Source organism: Trichosurus vulpecula, chromosome 1, assembly GCF_011100635.1.
Source record: "Trichosurus vulpecula isolate mTriVul1 chromosome 1, mTriVul1.pri, whole genome shotgun sequence".
NCBI classification, from domain to species: Eukaryota; Metazoa; Chordata; class Mammalia; order Diprotodontia; family Phalangeridae; genus Trichosurus; species Trichosurus vulpecula.
The window spans coordinates 319,124,398-319,150,770 of NC_050573.1; the positions used below are offsets into that span (position 1 = coordinate 319,124,398).

Consider the following 26,373-nt stretch of genomic DNA (forward strand, 5'->3'; position numbering starts at 1 on the left):
ACTCCATAAAGTAGCAGAGAAAAGTTACTAGGCAGAACTAAAGACAATTATTTTGGCTCTGGAATAAAATTGAGTTTATTATTTAAATGGTGAGGCCAATTAAATACCCAAAGAAAAGAAGAGGGATAATACAGGAGTGAGTTAAGTAAAAGATCACACATCCAGGTGAGAGGATAACAAGGGTACTAAGAAGGAATCATCTTGTGGACCTTTTCAAAAAGGAGGAGGGAACACAAATGTCTTCCCACATCAACACCCAGAAATTTTATACAAATATATCTTCAAGTTCAAATTCCTTATAATGGTAAATAGAATTGGTAAATTTATGACAGATTTAACGAATGAAAGATCATTCTAGCTGGGGATATTAAAATGGAATTCTCGGGGAAATTTAAGGAAGAGATTTATTTCAATAGAAAAGAATTTGACTGGTTTGGAAACTTGAGACACCCAATAAAAAAATATACAGAATGCAGCCATATGAAATTGTTAGTAGTCAATTGAGGTGGAAGCAAAGATTGCAGAAGAGGAGATACTGTGAGACAAAATTGGAAAGGAACGTTGGATGCTATGACAGATATTGAATGACAAAGGGATTTGTAATTTATTTGGTAGATATTAAGGAATCTTTCAACGTTGTTGAATGAGCAGAAAATGTAGTTACACTAAGTGTCACTGTACCTAAGGCCCTTACCACCTGATACCAGGAAGATTACATCTTCCTTTCTTCTGTTCCCTATTCTGATTCTTTCTTTAGATCACTACCAGTTCCCCCATAAATGCTTTCTTGCTTTTACTATTGTTAGAAAACTATCAATGCCCCATTTATGGTTTTTCAGGATACCAAGCCTCCCCCCAGATCATTTGGCCCTTACGCATTTCATATTACTCCCAAGATGAACCTTTATTTCTAAGCCAACCTACCTGTTTACTTTCCCAAATATGCTTTGTGTTCCTCTTTGCATGTTTGTTCGTGATGTTCCCATTGTTTCTGAAGTCCTGTTATACTATTTTTGCTTATGAAAATCTACCAATCCTTTCAGATGCAATTCAGTTCCAACATTCTCCAAGATCACTTCATCTAGAGAAGAGTAGATTCTTTTATGATTCTGTGCCATAATTCACATTGTCACATTTTACAGTTATTTCTGTATATGAGACTATCTCCCTTACTACATTGTGAGCTCCTTGCTGTCAGGGCTTCTTTGTTACCTGTGTACTACTCATGATAACTACCACATTGTATATAACATATTAGGCCTCTGAATCAAAAATTTCTGGAATCTTCACTAAAATATTCCTAAGAAGTGGTTATGTTGTTGAAAGACTTTAAAGGACAGGAATTCACTATCTTACAAGGTGACACATTTTAATCTTGATACCTTTACTCTAAGAGTTCAAATATCATTAGACAAGTTCTTACTTACAATGAGCCAAGACATGTCTCTCTGGAATGATGGAAAAATAAGTTTAATTACTCTTTCCTATGGCAGCTGTTCCAATATTTGAAGGCAGTTATCATATTCCCCTTCTCTTGTCCAAACATCACATAAAATTGGAAGTCGTATTATGTAAGATTTAAAGTTGACATGATTATTAGGATAATAACCCTGTTTTATTCATTATATTCTAGATGGATTGTGATTTGTTGAAAAACAACCTATATCATCTGTTGCTCTTGGCATTGTAAATAAAAGGAAAGTCACTTGTACTAGGTTATCTGAATGAACTGCTTCACATTATCCTTTGATGACAGCATTGTTGCTTTGTGTCACTTCAAGGTAAAACCTATTCACGAATGTAAGACCCATTAACATGAAGCAGCTCCCAAAGGAGATGGGTTATGCAGAATTCAATGTTTGCAAACGTTTATAGTACTATCCATCTAACAGATGCCCCTTGGTTAACAGTAAATCAGTGTGATTTGCACTGGAATATACTGCTTACCTTTAGTAGCCATGTAGCAATATACATGTCTTCTGCAGTTCCACAGTCCTAGATCACCTGTTGCTGCCACAAACAGTGCCACTAAAGAATTTAAAGGAAACAAGATGCTCTCCCCCCTTTTTATGTTGCCATCTATGTATAATCACCAGATTTGCTTCCCAAGTTTTCAAGTTCAACATCATATATTTGTCACTACTTTTTTCCCCTTACTAGGATAACTCACTGGAAGATAGGATTATACCATTTTAGAATTGGAAGAGATAATTCCATGAGTAAATTTGGCTCCAGACAGGTGAAATGACTTGTTTACTACAGAGTTTGGCACATAGTAGGCACTTAAGGGGTTCCTAATTAAGTCACTGACTGATTGCCTTCGTCACACAGACATTGAGTAGCAGCAAAAAAGGAGGATTCAAACCTATTCTTTTTAGTTTGTTTGTTTATTTCTTGTTTTTTTTTTTTTGACTTTTCAAATATAAGCAAAAAAATTTGCTGGAATGTCCTTAATCACAGTTGAAAGTAGAAGTATTGAAAACATTAGTTTCTCAATAAATATATGGAAACCGTTTCCAAAGCCTAATTTGTTTTCACATGAGAAAAATCATACATTTTGTTGTTGTTGTAGTTGTGGTCTTGTTGTTGTTGTTCATCCTCCATTCTGGAAGAAGACCAATAGCATCAGGAAGGTGATATCTTGACTGGCAAGTAAATTAGATTTAAGTGAGGCAGAGCTGTGCAAAGTCATTAGCTTCACTTTCTTCTCCAGAGTCCAGTAGCAAGATACAGGTCAAGATGACTGGCAACAATCCCCATACATGTAGTTATTAACTGAATGACTATCACCTCTTTTTACATAATGCTTCATCTCTTTTCTCCTGCGCTATCCCTGAACTTGATGCAATAAATCCCCACCTCTCCAGTTTACAGTAGGAAATTGTGTTAAATTATCATTATCATCATCAGTTTTAACTCTACAAACAAATAATATACTGGCAAATATGTCATTTTAAATTAGACTCCTAGAACATGGCAAAGCAGATATTTGTTTTAAAAATAAATTAATGAAAGAATAGTTTGGTGAAGGGGAGGAAGCTAATTGGCAACTTTCCAACACTCCAATTTGAATTAAACACGCCTCTATTTCTTGCATAAATATACTTTTGAAAGTCATATACATATTTCATTAAATTGTGCAACAATGTTTTTTTTTAATTATTGCAGAACTGTTTTATTGTTGATCTCTGGTCACTGAGTCAAGTTCAATACTTCAGGACCATAAGCATGATAATCAACAGCGAAAGGATTACAGCTACAAGAGACATGAAGGTCTTCATTTTGCATCCATGCCACCACATTTATCTTCAAAGCTGTTTAGATCTGTTGCTAAAAGCTGCTGAATTTTCTTTTTTTCAGATTAATTAATTTATTTTTTAGTTTTCAACATTCATTTCCACAGGATTTTGAGTTGAAAATTTTCTCCACATTTCTACCCCCCCAACCCCAAGATGGCATGTATTCTGATTGCAACTTTCTATCACTCCACCGCACCCCTTATCCCCTTCCCCCTTACTTTCTTGTAGGGCAAGATAGATTTCTATAGCTCACTGCCAGTAGATCTTATTTCCCACTTGCATGCAAAAACATTTTAACATTTGTTTTTTAGAACTTTGAGTTCCAAATTGTCTCCCTTCTTCTCTCTCCACCCACCCCCACCCTGGAGAAGGCAAGCAATTCAATTCAGGTTATACATGTATTGTTGTGCATAACACTTCCATAATAGTCATGTTGTGAAAGACTATTTCTCTCCATTCTATCCCATCTGCCATTTATTCAATTTTCTCCTTTGACCCTGTCCCTTTTCAAAAGTGTTTGCTTTTGACTACTCACTCTCCTAATCTGTCCTCCCTTCTATCATACCCCTACTTATCCCCCTCCCCCCCTACTTTCCTGTGGGGTGAGATGCCCACTTGAGTGTGTATGTTATTACCTCCTTAAACCAAATATGATGAGAGCAAGGTTTACACATTCCCCTTCACCTACCCCCTCTTCCCTTTCATTTTAACATCTTTTTCTTGCCCAATTCCATATCACCCTTTCTACTTCTCCCAATATATTGCTCTTTCACCCCCTAATGTTATTTTTTAGATATAATCACTTCATATTCGACTCACTCTGTGCCTGCTATCTATGTATATGTGTATTCTCTTCAACTACCCTAATATTGAAAAAGGTCTCTTGAGTTACAAATATCTTCTTTCCATGTAGGAATGTAAACAGCTTAACTTTAATAAGTCCCTTATGATTTTTCTGTCTCCTGTTTACTTTTACATGTTTCTCTTGATTCTTATACTTGAAAGTCAAATTCTCTATTCTGCTCTGCTCTTTTCATCAAGAATGCTTGAAAGTCCTCTATTTCATGGAAAATCCTAATTTTTCCCTGAAGCATTATACTCAGTGTTGCTGGGTAGGTGATTTTTGGTTTTAAATCCTAGCTCCTCTGACCTCTGGAATATCATATTCCAAGCCCTTCAATCCCATAAATGTAGAAGCTGCTAGATTTGGTGTTATCCTGATTGTGTTTCCACAATACTCAAATTGCTTCTTTCTGGAAGCTTGCAATAATTTCTCCATGACCTAGGAACTCTGGAATTTGGCTACAGTATTCCTAGGAGCTTTCTTTTGGGGATAAGTGGATTTTTTTTCAAGAGGTGATAAGTGGATTCTGTCGATTTCTATTTTATCTTCTGGTTCTAGAATATCCAGGCAGTTTTCCTAATAATTTCTTTAAAGATGATACCTAGGGTCTTTTTTTGATCATGGCTTTCAGGTAGTCCAATAATGTTTAAATTATCTCCTGGATCTATTCTCCAGGTCAGTGGTTTTTCCAATGAGATATTTCACATTATGTTCTATTTTTTCATTCTTTTGGTTATGGTCTATAATTTCTTGATTTCTCATAAAATCATTAGTTTCCATATCTCAATTCTAATTTTTAAGGAAATAGTTTCTTCAATGAGCTTTTGGACCTCCTTTTCCATTTGGCCAATTCTGTGTTTTACGGCATTCTTCTCTCATTGGCTTTTTAGACCGCCTATGCCATATAGGTTAATCTATTTTTAAAGGTACTGCTGTCTTCTATATTTGGGGGGTGTCTCCTTTATCAAGCTGTTGACTCATTTTTTCATGATTTTCTTGCATCCTCATTTATTTTCCAAATTTTCCCTCTACTTCTCTTATTTGATTTTCAAAATCCTTGTTGAGCTCTTCCATGGTCTGCACACAATTCATATTTTTCTTGGAGGCTTTTGATGTAGGGTCTTTGACTTCGTTGTTTACTTCAGGCTGTATGCTTTGATCTTCTTTGACACCAAAGTAAGATTCTATAATCTGAGGAATTTTATTAATTTATTTATTTAATTTATTTAGTATATTTAGTTTTCAGCATTGATTTTCAGAAGAGTTTGAATTATGAATTTTCTCCCCATTTCTACCCTCCCACCCACTCCAAGATGGCATATATTCTGGTTGCCCCATTCCCCAGTCAGCCCTCCCTTCTATCACCCCACTCCTCCTCCCATCCCCTTTTCCATTACTTTCTTGTAGGGCAAGAGAAATTTCTATGCCCCACTGCCCGTGCGTCTTGTTTCCTAGTTGCATGCAAAACTTTTTTTTTGTTGTTTTTGGACATCTGTTTTTAAAACTTTGAGTTTCAAATGCTCTCCCCTCTTCCCTCCCCACCCACCCTCCCTAAGAAGGCAAACAATTCAACATAGGCCACATGCATATCATTATGTAAAACTCTTCCACAATACTCATGTTGTGAAAGACTAACTATATTTTCCTCCTTCCTAACCTATTCCCCTTTATTGAATTTTCTCCCTGGACCCTCTCCCTTTTTGAAAGTGTTTGCTTTTGATTAACCTCCTCCCCCTATCTGCCCTCCCGTCTATCATCCCCCCTTTTTATCTTCTTCCTTCTTTCCTGTGGGGTAAGATACCCAATTGAGTGTATATGCTATTCACTCCTCAGGTCAAATCCGATGACAGCAAGATTCACTCATTCCCCCTCACCTGCCCCCTCTTCCCTTCCTACAGAACTGCTTTTTCTTGCCACTTTTATGGGAGATAATTTATCCCATTCTGTCTCTCCCTTTCTCCCTCTCTCAATATATTCCTCTCTCATACCTTAATTTGATTTTATTTATATACATAGCATCCCTTCATGTTCAACGCACCCTGTGCCCTCTGTCTATATATACATATGCACCTATACATACATACACACACACAGATATACATATACACATACTTATATACATACATACACACACATATATATACATACACACATACACACACATATGTGTGTGTGTGTGTGTGTGTGTGTGTGTGTGTGTGTATATATATATATATATATATATGTATATATATATGTATATATACATGCATATTCCCTTCAGCTGCCCTAATACTGAGGTTTCTTGAATTACACACATCATCTTTCCATGTAGGAATGTAAACAAAACAGTTCAACTTTAGTAAGTCCCTTGTGATTTCACTTTCTTGTTTACCTTTACATGGTTCTCTTGATTCTTGTGTTTGAAAGTCAAATTTTCTATGCAGCTCTGGTCTTTTCCCTGAGAAAGCTTGAAAGTCTTCTATTTTACTGAAAATCCATATTTTGCCTTGGAGCATGATACTCAGTTTTGCTGGGTAGGTGATTCTCGGTTTTAATCCAGCTCCATTGACCTCCAGAATATTGTATTGCAAGCCCTTGGATCCCTTAATGCAGAAGCTCCTACACCTTGTGTTATTCTGATTGGGTTTCCACAATACTCAAATTGCTTCTTTCTGGCTGCTTGCAGTATTTTCTCCTTGATCTGGGAGCTCTGGAATTTGGCGACAGCATTCCTAGGAGTTTTCATTTTGGGATCTTTTTAAGGAGGTGATCGATGGATTCTTTCAATTTCTATTTTACCCTCTGCCTCTAGAATACCAGGGCAGTTCTCCTTGATAATTTCTTGAAAGACAATATCTATGCTGTTTTTTTTGATCATGGCTTTCAGGTAGTCCAATAATTTTTAAATTGTCTCTCCTGGATCTGTTTTCCAGGTCAGTGGTTTTTCCAATGAGATATTACACATTGCCTTCCACTTTTTCATTCCTTTGGTTCTGTTTTGTAATATCTTGATTTCTCATAAAGTCACTAGCTTCCACTTGCTCCAATCTAAATTTTAAGGTAGTATTTTCTTCAATGGTCTTTTGGACCTCCTTTTCCATTTGGCTAATTTTGCCTTTTAAGGCATTCTTCTCCTCATTGGCTTTTTGGAGCTTTTTTGCCAATCTGAGGTTTTTTTTAATGCTGTTTGCTCATTTTCCAAGCCAACTACTTTACGTTTGAGCTCTTTGTTCTATGCTGCGGTTTTCCAAACTATTTCTAGGCACCTGCAAATTTTCAGTACTTCTGAGGTCGTATGATTCAAGGAGAGGTGTTTACTCCTCTGATGGCCTCTGCTCTGGTCTATAAATCACCTCAAGCACTCTTTTCTGACTTGGAAAGGTGAGGAAGCCTGCCTTTCCCCAGGCACCACAAGGTCTTCCACACCAGTGCTCCTCCTCACCCCCCAACCCCCAACCAGGACTGTGACCTAGGTCTAAGTAGTTCAACCAAGGTAATCCTGCCTCAAGGCCAGCAAAGAGATCCCTGCATTCCTGCTTTGATCAGCCCCTTCATTCCCCCCACTGTCTGTGGGCCTGGATCTCTGGAAGCAGCAGCAGCTGCTGTTGCCACCACTGCTGCTACAGCTAACTCTGCTGCCCAGGGGCTGGGACCAGACCATGCCCTTCTCTCACGAAAGTCCAACAGAGTTTTCCCACTGATATCTTAAGTTGTCTTTGGTCTTTGTGGGTTAAGAATACTGGAAAGTGCCACAGATCAGTGATTCAGGGCCCGGAGGCCTGCTCAGCCCAGTCTGCTCTGGTCTGGTTTGTGTTTGTGTGGCCCATGCTAGGCTGCGTTCCACTCCCAGCACAGTGGAATAGACCCTCCCCAGCAACCATCCAGCCCTGTCTTGGGCTGGAGAATTGTTTTACTCTGTCATTTCATGGGTTCTGTAGCTCTAGAATTTGTTTAGAGTAATTTCTTTTTACTTTGGAGGGATTTGTGGGACAGCTCAATTAAGTCCTTGCTTTTACTCCAGCATCTTGGCTACACACCCCTCTTAGCCCCCTACTTCCTTAAAATCCTATTGAATTTTCTGATTTGTCTTGTAGCTCATCTAGCCTCTCTCTTCTTTCAATCACTTTTGTAATGTTCTCTTTGATAACATCAAGTACTTCATCTACCTGATTCTGTTCATGCATAATTTTGTCAAACTGAGGTCCCAATTTTTGTGCAGATGGGCCCCTTAGGAAAAAATCCTCTTCTTTGTCCAAACCCTCCAAAATATTTCTCCTTTCACCCTTCTTGAGACTAGTGACATCATCATCATTTAGGTGGCAGTTGAATTTAGGAGGCATCTTGATTACTCAAAAAGTTTTTTTTTTCCTTTTCCCAAGTTTAAGAGACAAATATATAACACCAATCTGCCAATGGTCACCCCCTTGGAGCCAGACCAGGCCAGGTAGGACAGGGCTGAACAGGGCAAGGGAAGAGGAAAAGGGGAAAGAGTGGGAGGACAGGAGGGGGAAATGGCCTTGAGTTTCTGGTCAGGCCCAGAGTCAACTGCTTTGCTCTGTAGCTAGCCTGCATCCCAAACCCAGTATGTGTATATGTATATATGTGTATGTATGTATATATCTTTGTATGTACGTATATATGTACGTGTATATGTCTGTATACCTATGTCTGTATATGTATATGTGTCTATATGCGTTTTAGTTCCACAAGTATTGTCCTAGACCTAGAGAAGTATTGTCCCCTACTCATGTGCTTCCTTGTGTAGTCTTAGTAATAATCACATCTATATTCAAGATCCAATCAGAAAACATTGCTTCCCAATTCTTTTTGCTTTCACTGGGCAACACAAATGTTTTTGAAAGTACAAAATACTTTTTAAAAATAAAGTAAAAGTGGAGGACCCCAGCAAGTTAGCCCTGTCTTTTGTGCAAAGGCTATCTCTGCCTAAAGGGTTATATATAACTTTATCTTCACGTGAATATTGGAGGATTTTATCTCTTTTTAGAAAAAGCACTGTTTTGGTCTTCTTTGCTTTGTTCATGCTGTCTTATAAAGTGCACTTTATAGCATTTGCATGATTCAAAAATTTTTAATCAGACCAATTTCTGTCCAAATTTTTTAATGAAAATGATACTATAAGAAGAGAAAAGCAATTTATTAAATTTTTAAAATCTTGATTTATTTTTAATTAGCATTACTTTTTTTCTCTTTCAGAACAAATTAAGTACCCCATCTATGTGCAATCAATGTTTTACCAGAGATTCTATAGAAAGTAAGCTCGATTCATTTTAGCAAATTCAATTCCATTCACACATATTAAGCTCTGAATAAAGTCCTATAAACTGGTAAGTACCCTGCCTTCTCTGAAGTCACCATTTCAAACAGACAGCATGCAAGCAAAGAAAGTAAGAGCAACTCTGCCCTCATGTAATCTTTCACTAAAATTTTTGCTGAGAAGTAGCAAGACTAACCTACTTGAACTCTGACTCCTCACTTTATTTTCTAACCTGCTTCTGGTGCCAAAATGAGGAGCCATGAACCTTGTGCTAGAGACATTAGACAGTAAGTGGGAGAAGCAAGGAGAAGCCTGAGTAAAGTACAGAATGGATAATTAACCCTACAAGGCTGAAAAGTGATCTATTTAGTTGCCCAAACCAAATTTGTTTAAAAGACTGAAATGCTAAGAGTTGTGACATATTGTGGTAAATAGATTGGTGGCTCTGGAGCCAAGAAGATCTAGGTTCAAATCTCATCTCTGAGTTAGCTATGTGAAAAAGTGTAATATTATGGGCTTCTCTTTCCTTATCTGTAACATGAAGATAATACTTAAAATCCTACCTCAAGGTTGTTGTGAGGCTGAAATGAGATAATGGATGGAAAGCACATTTCAAAATTTAAAGGTGTTAAATGAAAGTCAGTTATTATTAAGTATTCAAATTGTTAGGGAAACATAGCCTCATGTAAATCTTAGAAAAATAGTGGATTCTGAGGACAGATGCTATTTTTTTCAGATGAATTCACTTTGGATACAGTTTTCTTCTCAGAAACATTTTATTGGATTTGAGCTTTTCAAGTATCTGCTGAGATGTCACCTGTAAAAGTCGTGCATCTCAGGATCAAAGCAGTTTTTGAATTTATATGCATGCCTCAATTGGCAGGTAGTGTTATATAATGCAAAGCAAAAAGTCTAAGGTAATTATAAAATTAGATTGAAAGCCTTAATTCCTGATAGTGGAATAAATGAATCCTTTGTTGATTCTGTAACAATACAGACATCCTGAATCATGATCAACAACTTGTTTTCACAAAATACTTTAATATAGGGGACCCCCTCATTCCACTCTTTTGAGTGATGCTGTTCATGTAAAGACAGATTTACCTTGAAAAAATAAAATTTTCCGCAACATTCTATTTTCCTAACTCTGCAATGCTTTCCTTCAAAGAACACCATTTGTTGGAAGAAAACTACCAACCTCTTATTATAATAAAGGGCTTAGAAGTGCTACAGATTTCTGATTTCTACTTTTGACAGTCTACTAAGGTAAAAGAACAGAAGTATCAAGATCCAGTAAATTGATTGAGGCCGTGACTAGAAAACCAAAGGGATAGTTTGAAACACACAAGGAAGGATGGATTTTTGTACCCTTAGGGCTTCATAATGGACAAATCAAATTCACCATGTGACTTTCTGCTTTAGTAAAAATGGTGCTCTAAACAATATCAGCAATTTTTCACTTCATCCTATAAGAAAATTTTTCATAAGCAAATCATCTAATTGGCTATCAATGAATCAGGCTGACAGCTTGCTTAATATTTAGGACCTTCTTTAGCTTCTTTAAGGCGGCTAATTCAGAAGATGAGGTGGAAAAAAAAACCACTACTAAGTCAAATTTGATTCTTGTTCATATGAGCAAAATTTTATTAATAAGCAAACTGTTTATTTAGATACTAGTTATTTTTCTTGTCCATTTTTCAGCTGTTTAAACAACAAAATAAAAAAAAACTTGGAAATTGACTGACATCTGGAGATGGACCTGGATGCAGTGGGAGACTTTGACCTTTATAACTGAGGTCTTTAACAAGTCTCAGTTTGACTAAGGCAAAGCCTCATTCAGTGATTAAGACTAGGTGAGAAATAAGACAGAGAATGGCCTTTTTACCTAGCTTGAAAAAAAATCAATCTGGGAGGTGAAGACCCTCAGGGTTTCTGGCCAAAACAGAAAAAAAATTGCTATTTACATTCACTCCAAACCAATCATGGCCCAAATAATGACCAACTGGGTATCCCATTGCATTGTATCTTGCCACTGGATTCAGATGGCTCCAGAGGAGAAAGTGAGGCTGATGACTTTGCACAGCCCTCTGTCACTGAAATCAAATTCACTTGCATGCCATGGTTTCACCTCTCAACATCCTGGCTCTCTTCAAGAATGAAATAGAAACAGCAGCCTCTGTGAGATACTTCCGCCAATGGGAACGCAACTGGAACTGACCAGTTGGGTGATACAGATTCATTCCTTCCTCCCTCCTTCCCTCCTTCCTTCATTCCTTTCTTTCCCTCCCCTATGTCCACACAGGATATCATACCCTTACCTTAGGGTGCTCTGTCCCAAGGAATGTAAGTTTTGATCACTGAAACTTATAAAATATCTTGAGTTATATGGGTTAGATTCTTTTTTCCTTAAGTACCATACCTTCAACCCAAACCACTCTGGCTCTCATTGATTGGCCTACAATTTTGTTTTTGTTACTAGAAATTTGAATATAATAACTTAATATTCAGGAGAATAACATAAAGTGAACCAAAAATAACTGTGTCTATAAAACCTAATTATTTGACCTAGGACAAGTCATTTAATCCCTCAGAGCCTCTAATTTGCTCATCTGTAAATGGGGAACAATAATGTTTAAGTTACCTTTCACATAGGGTTTTTGGATGATTGTATAAAATTGGATAGAAAGACATATATACATACATAAGAGAAATGTTTTGTAATGATAATCACCACATGAAAGTTATTACTATAATTGAAAAATAACTATTATTGTTTTATTATATCATAAGCTATCATATGTCAATTAGTCCCCTACCGACAAAAGTGAAGTTCAGTCTTCTCCTACATAACAGGATAACTCTACCTCCAATTTTCTGAGTGTAAATGTGGCAAGATATTTGAAAACACTACAGTATATAGTAATGAAATTGTGGAAGGAGAATCCAAGATTATTGGTGCTGGTCAATCTGGGTTTTTGAGGTCAGGGTCAGATAATAGTTGTAAGAAGTCAATTAAGACTGAAACAAGCATTTATTCCAGCTGGCCAATGTAAACAGCAAGATGGTTGACATTTAATTTGAGCATGGGGGTGGCTTGGTAATTTAGTATTATAGGGTTAGGCATTTATAGGGTCAGGAGGAATCATTTCCTGAGTTTGAACCTGGCCTCAGACACTTAACTGGCTTTGGGACCATGGCCAAGTCACTTAACCTTGTTTGCCTCAGTTCTTCACCTATAAAATAATCTGGAGAAGGAAATGGCAAATCATTACAGTACCTTCTTCAAGAAAATGTTAAATGAAGTCAGGAAGAGTTGGACATGACTGAAAATTATTAAACTATAATGAAAAATTTGAGCCTGATTTAAGAGTTTTCTTACATATAAATTTTTAAGTCAGCATTTGTGAATTAACATTATTTAAACCAACATTAGGTAAAAAAGGAAAGAAAGATAGTTATTCATGCAACACAAGTGGTTATACAAAAGGTATATCATACTTGAAGAAAATTGTATTTTCTTAATTAGAGGAGATAGATAAGGAAAAGATCATCTGAGTATAATCAGTTCCACTAAATCAAAGAAATCTGCCTACCAGAGTAGTCAGGGAGAAAAACCTTCCCAAGATTCTGGAATCCTCCATCTTCAACCACATATTCTTTTTTAGATAAGAGGCAAATAGGAGACACTTCCGGCTGAAAGTTGCCTTGAATTTTACTAAGGGTCATCTACAGCAAAGTGGATCATACCAAATAAGTTGGAGTCAGTACACTTTGAGGCCGAGATGTTTATAAGGAAGAGAGTGTGTATATGTTTATACCAATATGTGAGGGAAGATCAAAGGGTTTGATAAGGGATATTAAAGCAAGGGGTGGTTAGGTGACACAGTGCATAGATTATCAGCCCTCAAGTCAGAAAGATTCTTCTTCCTGAGTTCAAATTCATCCACAGGCACTTACTAGCTAATCATTTAGCTTAGTCATTACTGGGCAAATCATTTAACCCACTTGCCTCAGTTCTTTATCTGTAAAATGAGATGGAGAAGGAAAAGGCAAACAAATTTAATATTTTAGCCAAAACCAAAACAAAACAAAGAAATGCTCACTCCAATGGGGTCACCGAAGGTCAGACAAGATGAAAAAACAACTAAATAACAACATTCAAGCAAGTGAGGTGAGGAGAGAAACCACAGGAAATTCATTGAAATCAATCTCTGGGGTTTACCTAGGGAGGGTAATTTTGTTCATTTTCCCCACAACATCATATCATAGAAATAAATGGCTGCATGGTTGGCTTTTTGTATTTCCAAGGCCAGTCTCTCTTCAACTAAACACTTTCAGATTATTAGGAATACTCAAGCAATGAACTGTACAAGAGTGATTCTTTTCCTATACTAAATGTTCTAAATTTCCAAGTGATTACAAGGAAGGTATATTTTACATGACTTTGTGAGTCTTGTATCTCTTGAAGAATCTATAGTTTGAAGGACTAAAAAGGGATTGTTGTTTTTCAGATTTTTCAGTAGTTTCTGACTCCTTGGAACTCATTTAGGGTTTTCTTGGCAAAGGTACTGGAGTGGTTTGCCATTTCCTTCTCCATCTCATTTTACAGACAAGAAAACTGAGGCAAACAGGGTTAAGTGACTTTCCCAGGGTCACACAGCTAGAGGTATCTGAGGCTATATTTGAACTCAGATGTGCCACTGGCAAACTCTACTCTTCCAAAGCCAGTATATATTGTATGCAGTTGAATGACACAGTAGATAAGCTCTAGATCTGGAATCAGGAAGATGAGTTCAAAATCATCCGTGTACTTTACTAGCTGTTTGACCTTGGGAAAATCATTTAACCTGTGTCTGCCTCAGTTTCCTGATCTATAAAACAGGATGATGATGGCATCTAGCTCTCAGGGTTGAAGTGAGAATAAAATGAGATAACATTTGTAAGGGATATTGCAAACCTTACCTTTTAAACCTAATAATGCTGGTTACTATTAGAATAAGACAAATTCAGATTTGGAAGTGACCTTAGAAGCCATCTTTTACAAAACATGCTCATTCCCTTCAAAAAATAAATCTCTTTGGCAACATACCTAACAGATGGTCATTCAGCCTGTGTTAGAAGAAATCCATTGAGGGGGAACTCATCGCATATAATAGCAGCCCATTGTAATTTCTGATGAGTAATTGCAAAAGATTTTGTTCCCTGACTTCAAGTCTAATTTGCCTCTTTTCAACTCCATGTTGTTTTGGATCCCCACCTCTGCAACCAAATGGAATAAGTTTCTCCCATATGACAGAGAAATTAGACTTGATCTATTAGCTCTGTGAGATTAAAAGAAGGAGCAAGGAGAAAAAGTTACAAAGAGGCAAATTTCCTGCTTGACATCAGGCTTTAGTTAACCTAAATCGCAATGACCTACATTTTGAGTTCACATTTCCCCTCTCTCATGCTTGGTCATTTTCTGGTAGGGGTAGAAATATTGCTTTTGTTTTTTTTGTTTGTTTGTTTGTTTTTTAATTTAATATATTTAGTTTTCAGCATTGATTTTCGCAAGAGTCTGAGTTACAAATTTTCTCCCCATTTCTACCCTCCCCCACACTCCAAGATGGCATATATTCTGGTTGCCCTGTTCCCCAGTCAGCCCTCCCTTCTGTCACCCCACTCCCCTCCCATCCCCTTTTCCGTTTCTTTCTTGTAGGGCAAGATCAATTTCTACACCCCATTGTTTTTGTCGTAGGCTCTTTGACTTTGTTGACTTCTTCTGGCTGTATGTTTTGGTCTTCTTTGTCACCAAAGAAAGATTCCAAAGTCTGAGACTGAGTCTGGGCATGAGTATTTGTATTTTAAGTGAAAATATTTGTAAAATCTGAAAATAGTTAATAGTTCAAAAAGGCCCCCACAAAAGCTCATAGCTTTTTAGTTGCACTAAAAGAAATAATTAAAAATGCAAAATGAGGAAAGACTTGTATCGTAGAGAGCCTAATTTGATTCCTTTTTACCTCAGCAACTATTTAAATCCTTCTACATGTACGAGGCTAATATGCATATATATATGATGGGTGTATACACACATATATACACATATACACAATGCAGACATATATGCATACACATGTGCCTATGTGATATAAAAACTGGAATTTTTCTTTTATAATTATAGTATAATTGCACTGGAAAAATGAAACTGATGGCTATTAGCTATATAATCACAGAAAGGCTATTAAATATCATTAAGATTATATTTTAATTTCATACTTTTAATGCATTATAAGAGTTGATAAAAGGTGATTCTAGCAGTTTTCTTTAAACATTTTAGTATGGTTATTAAATTTATAATTGGATCTAGCAAGGTTAGAAAGGGTGAGAAAAGGAAACATTTGCATATTGCTGACAGTAAATACAACCAAAATTTGACAAGTAATTATAGTAAAAAAGGATAAACGTTACTTTGATGTATTTCCTCTCAAAGACAAAAAGTTTCAGAGGTCCTGGCAACAAATCATTTTAAGAAGCTCTTAAAGTACTTTCCAGTGCTTTGAATGAATTACTTGTAAAAGTGCAATATTTACCATAAGAGTTTCAAAATTCCCTCAAGTATGATGAAACAGTGTTCTATTGTAAATTGACACTTCTGTGGATTTTAGAGGGGGGAAATGTGTTCCTTGACTTATGGAAATACTTCTTTTGTTAATGATAAAATTCCTGTAGCTTTATCATACAGGAGATATTTAAATGTCAATTCTACACCTTGTCCTCAAAGACAAATATATGTCATTAGTCATATACACAGAAGAAAGGATGATATAATTATTGAAATTCAGGCAGTTTCCTAATGACAGTAGACAAGAAGAAACATAACTCCAATGTGTCAAGATAAAAACCACATGAAACTAAAATTCTAAACTAGTAAAAAGTGCCTAATAAAAAGCTTTGTAAGTTGAATCAAGTAAAAAAGATATAAAATTCAAGTAATATATCATTTATTTGAGAGGGATAGTAGAGGAAGCAGAGTATAGTTATTATTTTTCAACTAATGCTAACCATTAAGGTTAAAAAATTCTGAGATTGAAGTAAAAGTTGCATTTTATTAACTCAACTTTAGAATTTAGGAAATTAATTTTTAATTGATTTCAGTTAGATAAGTTATAACATCTTATATCTGTGGCAGAGAATCACAAACTTTATAAACTTTCAAAGAAATCAGGTTTTCTTATATCAAATTCAGGCTTTTTGTATTATATGATGGGGAAATTCCAGTGGAGTTGGTGAGAAGATATATATTCTGAAAAACATTTTAAATGCATCCCTCCCTGCAATGAAGCAGAAGAAGGAAGCCAGAGATCTTTTTTTTTTTTTGAACAATAAATCTTCAGGCAATGTAAACAAAAAAAATCTTCTGCATTTTAATAATAGTAAAGCATGAATTAGTGTTAGTTCTTAAAAACACACATTGTGAAAAAATTTAGTAACATTTCATCACTTGGAAAAGATCTGAGGTTTTGAGTACACTGAAAGCTCAATGGAAATCACTAATTTGATTTAGAAGACAAAAAAGTTAATGAGATCTTATGTCACCTTAAGAGAGGTTGAGATGGGAAGACAAAGGAGGTGAGAGTCCTGCTGAATCCAAATCTGGAATATTGTGTTTAGTTTGTGTTCCCCATTTTGGAAGGTCATTGATAATTATTAGAGCAATGCTGCCAAACTCAAATGGAAATGGAACCCTACATGTTTATATTGACTTAGAAAAGTAAAAAAAAAATAACATGTTTATCATATTTTTATTTATTTTACTAAAAGCTCTCTATTTATTTTAATCTGATTCTGGCACAAGGGGAAATTTTATTGGCTTGTGTGGACTGCACTGGTGAGTTTCTCACCTCTGATGTAAAACATCAGGAAGTAGACAAATAAAATTATAAAGTCATGTAAAGTCTGACTAGATAAAATAGGAGTATCTTCTCTGGAGAAGATGAAGGGGGGTGTTATAATCATTATTTTTTTAAGTATAGAAGGGTTGTTGTGTATGATTGTTAATGTAGAAGAAGTGATATCAGATTTTCTCTGCTAGATACACTGTGGCTTGTGCAAGGAGAAATGCTTGGAAACTGAAGAGACAGATTTCCTCTAGACTTAAACAAACTTCCTAACAGGGAAAGGAGAATAGATTACCTCAGGATCTACTGGGATTCCACCCATTAGAAGCTTTCAAGAAAAGGTTATATGGTTCTGGGAGCCAAGATGGTGGAGTGAGCAGTAAATCACTCTCACTCTCCTTTATTGACTTGGAAAAACCCAGAAAATATTGCTCCAGGAAAATCCTGAAACAGTGGACCCAGCAGAAAGATGAGGTGAAGCAGATTTTTGCTTGCGAGGCTAGAGGAATTAGTAGGAAAGGTCCCACTTGCTGTGGCTGAAGGGAAACAATAAAAGATGGGAGGTGTCCAGCAAACCAGGTGGAGATCCTGAGCCCGAGGGTTGTGGAGCCAGCAAACGCCCACACCAGGATCCTCTCATATGCCTTCTCACAGCCAATGGAATTTGCAGAAACAAGTGCAAAAGACCACCTCTTGCACCACTGATGGGCATACACCAGTGGCTGAGCCTACTCTTGCTCTAGTGCAGCCTCTGGGGAGGAGGAGATCTCCAGTTGGCCACCCCTCCACTACCCCTTTAGCTTCCATGTAACCCCATGGAAATGCAGAGAAAGACCTCACCTGGCCTCGGAACACCACCAACCACCACCAGCTCCAGCTTCCCACCAGGTAAGTTATAGCATAGAGTGGAACCAGGCATTTAGCCCCCAGCACAAGAAGCATGAGACAGAGCCCCATGTGCCCCAGAAGCAGAGGTCCACTTTGAAAGCCTGGAAAGAAGAAAACAGAATAAGCAAAAAACAACTTAGAAAAGCAATGATGGGTGGCAGTGGGGGTGGGGGGGGCAAGATGGCTGAGTGAAAACAGCATCTTACCGGAGCTCTCTCACAAGTTCTGTCAGCTATCTCTTAAAAAGTGAATCTGAGCAGATTTGAGAGAGTTAGAAGCCACTAGTAGACTTTGTGGGGCAAATTTCCAAGCCAGGAGAGTTTGAAAGGACAAGGGGATAAATCTGTAGGCTGGGAGAGTGCCTAGTGTGCTGAGTTGCACCTGATAGCACCAAAGCAGAACCAGCTGTGGAAAACAGCCAGCCATCTAGGCTGGGGAGAAGCTGGGTGCCTGGAACTGGCAGAGAGCCCCAGGCCTCCCAACACAGGATGAGAGTCTGCTGAAGCCATGGGAGGGAGCAGCGCAGCACTTGTAGCCACTAGACATCTACTCCTGAGGCTTGCCGCCTAAAGGTTTGAAGTAGGCCTTCTTGAAATTCTGGGAGACATAATGGCCAAGTAAACAGCTCTAATCCCTCCCTCACTGACCCAGAGAATTCCTCAGGAAAAATGCTGGAATAGAGGAGACAGAAGTGGGGCTTCAGTAGCCAAACAGTGAGAATTCCCGAGTCCAAGAAGGGTGGAGCCAGCAAGGGTCAACAGCAGGAACCCAGACCTGCCTTTGCACAGCCAGGGGAAGTGGCAGACACCAGCACAGACAAAAGCTGAGATCACTGGTGCTGGAGAGCACCCCCAGGGAAGAGGAGACTTCCAGCAGCCAGATGACCCCTCCCCCACACCTCAGGAAACCACAGGTCATAATACACAAAGCCAGTAACTAGGTTCACAATTCCCAGAACAAGAAACCTGGGACAGAGATCCCTGATCCCAAAAACAGAAATCCACTATAAAGCCAGGAAAAAGCTAACCAACATGAACAATGAACATGAAAAAAACCAAGGACCATTGATTCGTTTTATGGAGACAGGGAACAAGAAAATACAAATCAGAAAAGGACAGCGCCCACATCTGATACCCAAAAGAGAATGTGAACTGGTTGCAAGCACAAAAAGTATCCCTGGAAGAGCTAAAGGAGGATTTAAAACCTAAATTAGGGAGGTAAAGAAAAAAACAAACATGGACGAGATCAAATCTATAAAAAGCAAAACTGGTGAAATGGCTAAGGAGATTTAGAACCTAAATAGAGAAAATGACACTTCGATAGGTAAAATCAATAACTGGAACAAGGAGACTCAAAAGCCAAAATGAAGACAGCAACTCATTAAAAATTAGAAATGAGCAAGTGGAACCTAATGAGGCATCAGAAGACTCAAACAAAATGTAAAGAATGAAAAAAATAGAAGAAAAATGTGAAAGATCTGATTGGAAAAAACGATTGACTGGAAAATAGTTCCAGGAGAGACCAATTTAAGATTGTGGTCTACCAGAAAGCCACATTGAACAAAAGAGCCTGGACAGTATCTTTGAAGAAATTATTGAAGATAGACCAGAAGCCTAGAACCAGAGGCGAAAATAGTCATTGAAAGAATCCATCGATCACCCCCGAAAGACATCCCAAATTGAAAACTACAAGAAATATTACAGCCAAATTTCAGAATTACAAAATCAAGTAGAAACTACTGCAAGCAGCTTAAAAGAAACAATTTGAATATCATGGAACTGCAATCAGGGTCATGCAGGGTCTCTGAGCTTCTACATTAATTGACAGGAGAAATTGGAATAGATATTCCAAAGGGAAAGGAGCATGGATACAACCAAGGATCACCTACCCAGCAAAACTGAGCATAATTTTTTCAGGTAAGAGATGGACATTCAACAAATAAGGGAATTCCAGACCTTCATGATGAAAAGGCCAAACTGAATGGAAAATTTGATCTCCACATACAAAACCCAAGAGAGACATAAAAAAGTAAACAGGGGGCAGTACTCCCACAAACCCTGGTAATCAATAAGACCAAATTGTTTAGATCCTTATAGAGGATTATATTGTTTTATGTATGTTATACATTATATATATATGTGTGTTTCATATACATGTATATGTATACCATACATATATATATATATATACACATATGTCAATGTTGAGAATAGTACAGTTATTATGACCAATTGAAAAGGGGTACACATAGACTGTGCTTGTCAATATTAAACAAATGATACAATGATAAAAAAACATAATTAAGAGATGTAAAAGGAGGGTTCTGTGAGAAGAGGTAAGAGGTAGTAGCAAAGGGTGAATTACATCAAATGAAGAGGCACAAAACAAATTATAGTAGAGGGAAAGACAGGAGGGAGAAGAGCAGTATATGAGCTTTACTCTCATCAGATTGGTTCAAGGAAAAGAATAACATACTCTGAAAAGTATAGAAATCAAACTTGCACTACAGGAAGTAGGAGGGGAAAGGGGAAGAATAGGGGCATTGGTCAGAAGGGAAGGAAGGACTAGCAAGGGGAAAAAGGTAAGATAAGCGAGGGAAATGAAGAGGGAGGGCAAATTAAGTAAGGCCGTGGTCAAAAGCAAACTCTGTTGAGGAGCAGAAGGAGGGAGGGAAGAAATAAAAGCACAAATGGGGGGGGGGAACAGAAATGGAGAAAAAGACACAGCTACAATCATAACTGTCAATGTCAATGGGATGAACTTTCCCATAAAACAGAGGTGGATAGCAGGATGGATTAAAAACCATAACCCTATAATATGTGGTTTACAAGAAACACATTTAAAAAGGGAGATATGCACAGATAAGGTAAAAGATGGAGTAGAATATCTTGTGCTCCAGCTAAGTAAAAAAAAAAAAAAAAGCAGAAGTAGCAATCCTAATCTCAGACAAAGCAAAAGCAAAGATAGATCTAATTAAAAGAGATAAGGAAGGACACTATATCCTGCTCAAGGCACCATGGACAATAAAGCAATAACTTTATTTAACATATATGCACCAAGTGCTACAGCATGCAATACTTAGAGGAAGTTAGGGATTTATAGGAAGAAAGACACCAAAACCATAATAGTGGAGACCTCAACCTCCCTCTCTGAACTTGATAAATCTAACCTCAGAATAACAAGAAAGAAGTTAAGGAGGTGAAGAGAATTTTAGAAGAGGCAGATATGACAGATATCTGGAGAAAACTGAATGGATATAAAAGTAATTAACTTTTTCTGGAGGTACATGGCACACTCAAAAATTGACCATGGAGTAGGGCATAAAAACCTCACAATCCAGTGCAGAAAGGCAGAAATAGTCAATGCATCATTCTCAATCAAGACGCAATAAAAATTATTTTTACTAAGGACCATGGACAGATAAACCAAAAATTAATTGGAAAAAATAATCTAATCCTAAAGAATGTGTGGGGCAAAGAACAAGTCATAGAAACAATTATAACTTCATTCGAGAGAATGACAATAATGAGACAACATAACAAAACTTATGGCAGCAAAAGCCATTCAGGGAAGTTTATATCTGTAAATGCTTATATGAAAAAAAAATAAATAAAAAGGAGATCATGACATGGGCATGCAACTGAAAGAAAACTAGAAAAAGATCAAATTGAAAATTTCCAATAGATACCAAGTTAGAAATACTGAAAATCAAAGGAGATTAATAAAACTGAAATCAAGAAAACTATTGAACGAATAAATAAAACTAAGCTGTTTTTATGGAAAAAAATAAATTGATAAACCCTTGGTCAATTGATTAAAAAATGAAAGACAACCAATTACCAGTATCAAAAATTAAAAGGGGAATTCACCCCCATGAAGAGGAATCAAAACAATAATTAGGAATTATTTTGTCCAAATATGCCCATTAATTTGATAACCGCCTGGAAATGGATGAATATTTATAAAATCAATTACCCAGGCTAACAAAAGAGGAAACACATTACCTAAATAGCCCCATCTCAGAGAAAGAATTGAGCAAGCCATCAATGACTACCTAGGAAAAACCTCCAGGGCCAGATGGTTTTACATGTGAATTCTATCAAACTTGAAAGAACAATTATTCCCATACTTTATAGACCATTTGGGAAAATAGGAAAACAAGGAGTCCTACCAATTCTTTTATGACACAAATATGGTACTAATAGCTAAACCAGGAGATCAAAGACACAGAGAAAATTATAGACCAATTTCCCTAATGGATATTGACGCGAAAATTTTAAATGATATTAACAAAAAGACTGCAGCAACTTATTACCAGAATAATACACTATGACCATATGGATTTATTCCAGAATGCAAGCTGGTTCAATATTAGGAAACTTCACTGCATAATTGATCGTAATATCATATGATCTCAATAAATGCAGGAAAAGCTTTTGACAAAATACAACACCCATTCCTATTAAAACACTAGAAAGCATATGAATAAATGGAGTCTTACTTAAAAGAATAATAGCATCTACCTGAAACCATCAGCAAGCATTAGTCTGTAATGGGGATAAGTAGAGCTCCATTCCCAATAACATTGGGGGTGAAACAAGGTGTCCATTATCACCCCTATTATTCATTTGTACTAGAAATGTTAGCTTTAGCATTAAGAGAAAAAGAAATTGAAGGAATTAGAATAGCAGATAGAAACTAATATCACTTTTGCAGATGATATGATTTTACTTAGAGAATCCTAGAGAATCAAGTAAAACTACATGAAATAATAACAACTTTAGCAAAGTGCAGGATAAAATAACCCACATAAATCTCATATTTTTACATTTACTACAAGCCCAATGGCAAGAAATAGAAAGAGAAATTCCATTTAAAGATACTGTAGACAGTATAAAATATTTGGGAGTTACCTGCCAACAAACCCAGGACCTATATGAACAAATTATGAAACCTTCTCACACAAATAAAGTCAGATATAATTAAATGAAATAACTCAGTTGCACATGGTTAGGCCAAGCTAATATAATACAAATTTGGCCTAAATTAATTACTTATTCAGTGCTACACCAATCAAACTTCCAAAAAATTTTTACAGAGCTGCAGAAATAATAACAAAGTTCATCTGAAAGAACAAAAGTCCCGAATATCAAGGGAATTAATGAAAAGAAATGCTAGGGAAAGTGGCCTAGCCATACCAGATATCAAATGTACTATAAAGCAACAGTCCTCAAAACTCCCCACTATTGGCTAAGAAACAGAGTGGTAGATCAGTGGTATAGGTTAGGTACTCAACACAGAAGTCAACCGACTATAGCAGTCTACTCTTTGACAAACCCAAAGAATCATGCTTCTGGGTTAATAATTCACAATTTCACAAAAACTCCTGGGAAAACTGGAAAATAGTGGCAGAAACTGGACATAGACCAATATCTTCCTCCACATACCAAAATAAAGTCAAAATTGGTTCATGATTTATGAATAAAGGCTGATACCATAAGCAATTTGTGAGAGCAAGATTTATGTCAGATTTATGGGAAAGGGAGGAATTCATGACTCAACAAAGAGAGAGCATTATAAAATGCAAAATGGATAACTTTGATTATGCTAAACTAAAGTTTTGTACAAACAAAGCCAATGCAACAAAGATCGAAGGGAAGCAAAAATTGGGAGAAAATCTTTACAACTGGTGTCTCTGATAAAGGCCTCATATCTAAAATATACAGGAAAGTGAGCCAAATTTATAGGAATACAAGTCATTCCCCAATTGAGAAATCGTCAAAGGTATGAACAGGCAGTTTTCGGAGGAAGAAATTAAGAGAATCATAGGCATATGAAAAATCTCTAAATCACTATTGATTAGATAAATGCAGATCAAAAGTACCACATCTCTCCTGTCAGACTGACTAACATGAGAAAACAGGAAAATGATAAATGCTGAAGAGGATATGGGAAAATTGGAACACTGTTATGTTGTTGGTGGAGTTGTAAGCAGATCCAGCCATTTTGGGAGGCAATTTGGAACTATGCCCAAAGGGATATAAAAAGGTAATATACATTTGACCCAGCAATACCACTCCTAGGTCTATATCCCAAGGAGACACACCAGTGGGAATGGGACTTGTATGTACAAAATATTTATAGCTGCTCTTTTTGTGGTGGAAAAGAACTGGAAATCAAGGAGATGCCCATCAATTGGGGAATGGCTGAACAGTTGTGGTATATGAATGTAATGGAATACTATTTTGATATAAGAAGTAGGGAAGATACAGACTTCATAAGAACCTGGAAAGACTTACATGATCTGATGCTGAGTGAGAGGAGCAGAACCAGGAGAGCATTATACACAATCACAGACATATTGATTCTGTGATGACTAACTCTTATAGACTGGCTCTCCTCAGAAATACAAGACTGAAAAGCAGCTCAAAGGACTCATGATAGACAAGCTAGCTACATCCAGAGAAGAATTGTGGAGTCTGAATGCAGATTGAAGTAACTATTTGTTCTCTTTTTTTCCTCTTTTCTTGAGGGGAGGTCTGTTTCTTCTCTCTCATGATTCATTCCATTGGTCATAATTCTTGCAACTTGACTATTGTGTAAATAAGTTTAATGTGAAGGTTAAGTAGAATCTATATTGGACTCTTGAGGAGTGAGGGGGGAGGGATGGAGGAAGAAAATTTGAAACTCAAGAACCTGTAAAACTAAATGTTATAAACTAAAATAAAAAAATCGAATTAAAAAACATAAAAAAGAAAATCAATGACCTTAGTTTCTTACTATGGGGACACGGAATATCAAAACATAATTCAGAGAGGACAGCACTGACCCTATATCCACATCTGAAACCTCAGAGAGGAACATGATCTAGACTTTAGCCAGAAAGCCTTCTTGGAATACCTCAAGAATGATTTTAAATCAAATTAGAGAGGTAGAAGAATTATTGGTCTACCAGAAAGTCATGATGAAAAGAACCTGGACAAAATCTTCAAGAAATCAAGAAAACTGCCCCAAGTCGCAGAACCAGAGGATAAAATCATCATCAAAAGAATTTACTCATCACCTCCTGAAAGCTATCCCAAATTGAAATGCCAAAGAATATTGTACTCAATTCCAGAATTTCAGTCAATTAGAATTATTGCAAGCAGCCAGACAGAAAGAATTCAAATATTTAACTACAGTCAGGATCACTCAGTACCTTGTAGCTTCTACATTAAAAGTTCAGAGGGCTTGGAATATGATATTCTGTAAGGCAAAGGAGTTTAGATCACAACCAAGATCAACTAGCCAGCAAATCTGAGCATAATCTTTCAGGCAAGAAGATGGACATTCAATGTAATAGGGGATTTACAGACCTTCCTGATGAAAGAACAGAGCTCAATGAAAATTTGATCTTCAAACACAGACTCAAGAGAGGCATAAAAACGTAACGGGAAAGAAAAAAATATGTTTCAATAAGGACAAACTCTTTACATCAGTAAGTGGGAAGATGATACTTATAATCTTGAGAATAGTATCTTTATTATGAATTTAAAGGGGTATACATAGACAAAATTTGAGGAATAATTAACTGATTAATGATAGAAAACCTAATTAAGAGGTGAAAGGGGATTGTAATGGGAGAAGAGGAAGGAGGAGGCAGAAAAGGGTAAATTACATCACATGAAAAAGGCACAAAACACATAACAGTAGAGGGAAAGGAGAGAGGGAGATGAGCATTGTTTGAACTTGACTCTCATAAGATTTGGTTCAAGGAGGAATAACATACTCAGTATAGAAATGTAACTTGCCCTGTGGCTAGGAGGGGAAAGGGGAAAGGAAAGGGAGAGGGTGGTTAGAAAGGAGGGAAAAAGTAGTAAGGGAAAAGAGAAAGAAGAATGGGATAGAAGGGAGGAAGACTGAGCTAGGTGGTGTTTGAAAGCAAAACTCTTTTGAGGAGGAAAGGTAGAAAGGAGAAATAAAGCATAAATGGCAGGGGTGAATAGTATGAGAGAAAGACACAGATAGTATCATAACTGTGAATGTGAATGTGATGAATTCTCCCATAAAATGGAAGCAGATAGCAGAAGGGATTAAAAACCATAAGCCTACATATATCGTTTGCAAGAAACACATTTTTATATCAAGGGGATATGCAGAGGTAAAGGTAAAAGGCTGGAGTATATATTATGCTTCAGCTGAATTTAAACAAAAACATGTAGCATGCCT

The 26,373-nt window shown here is 36.8% G+C and overlaps 1 pseudogene; it reads right to left on the bottom strand.

Annotated features, from left to right (window-relative positions):
• Window positions 1-3,206: 3,206 nt before the first annotated feature.
• LOC118834968 lies at window positions 3,207-8,465 on the bottom strand (annotated as a pseudogene).
• Between the last annotated feature and the right edge of the window lie 17,908 nt (window positions 8,466-26,373).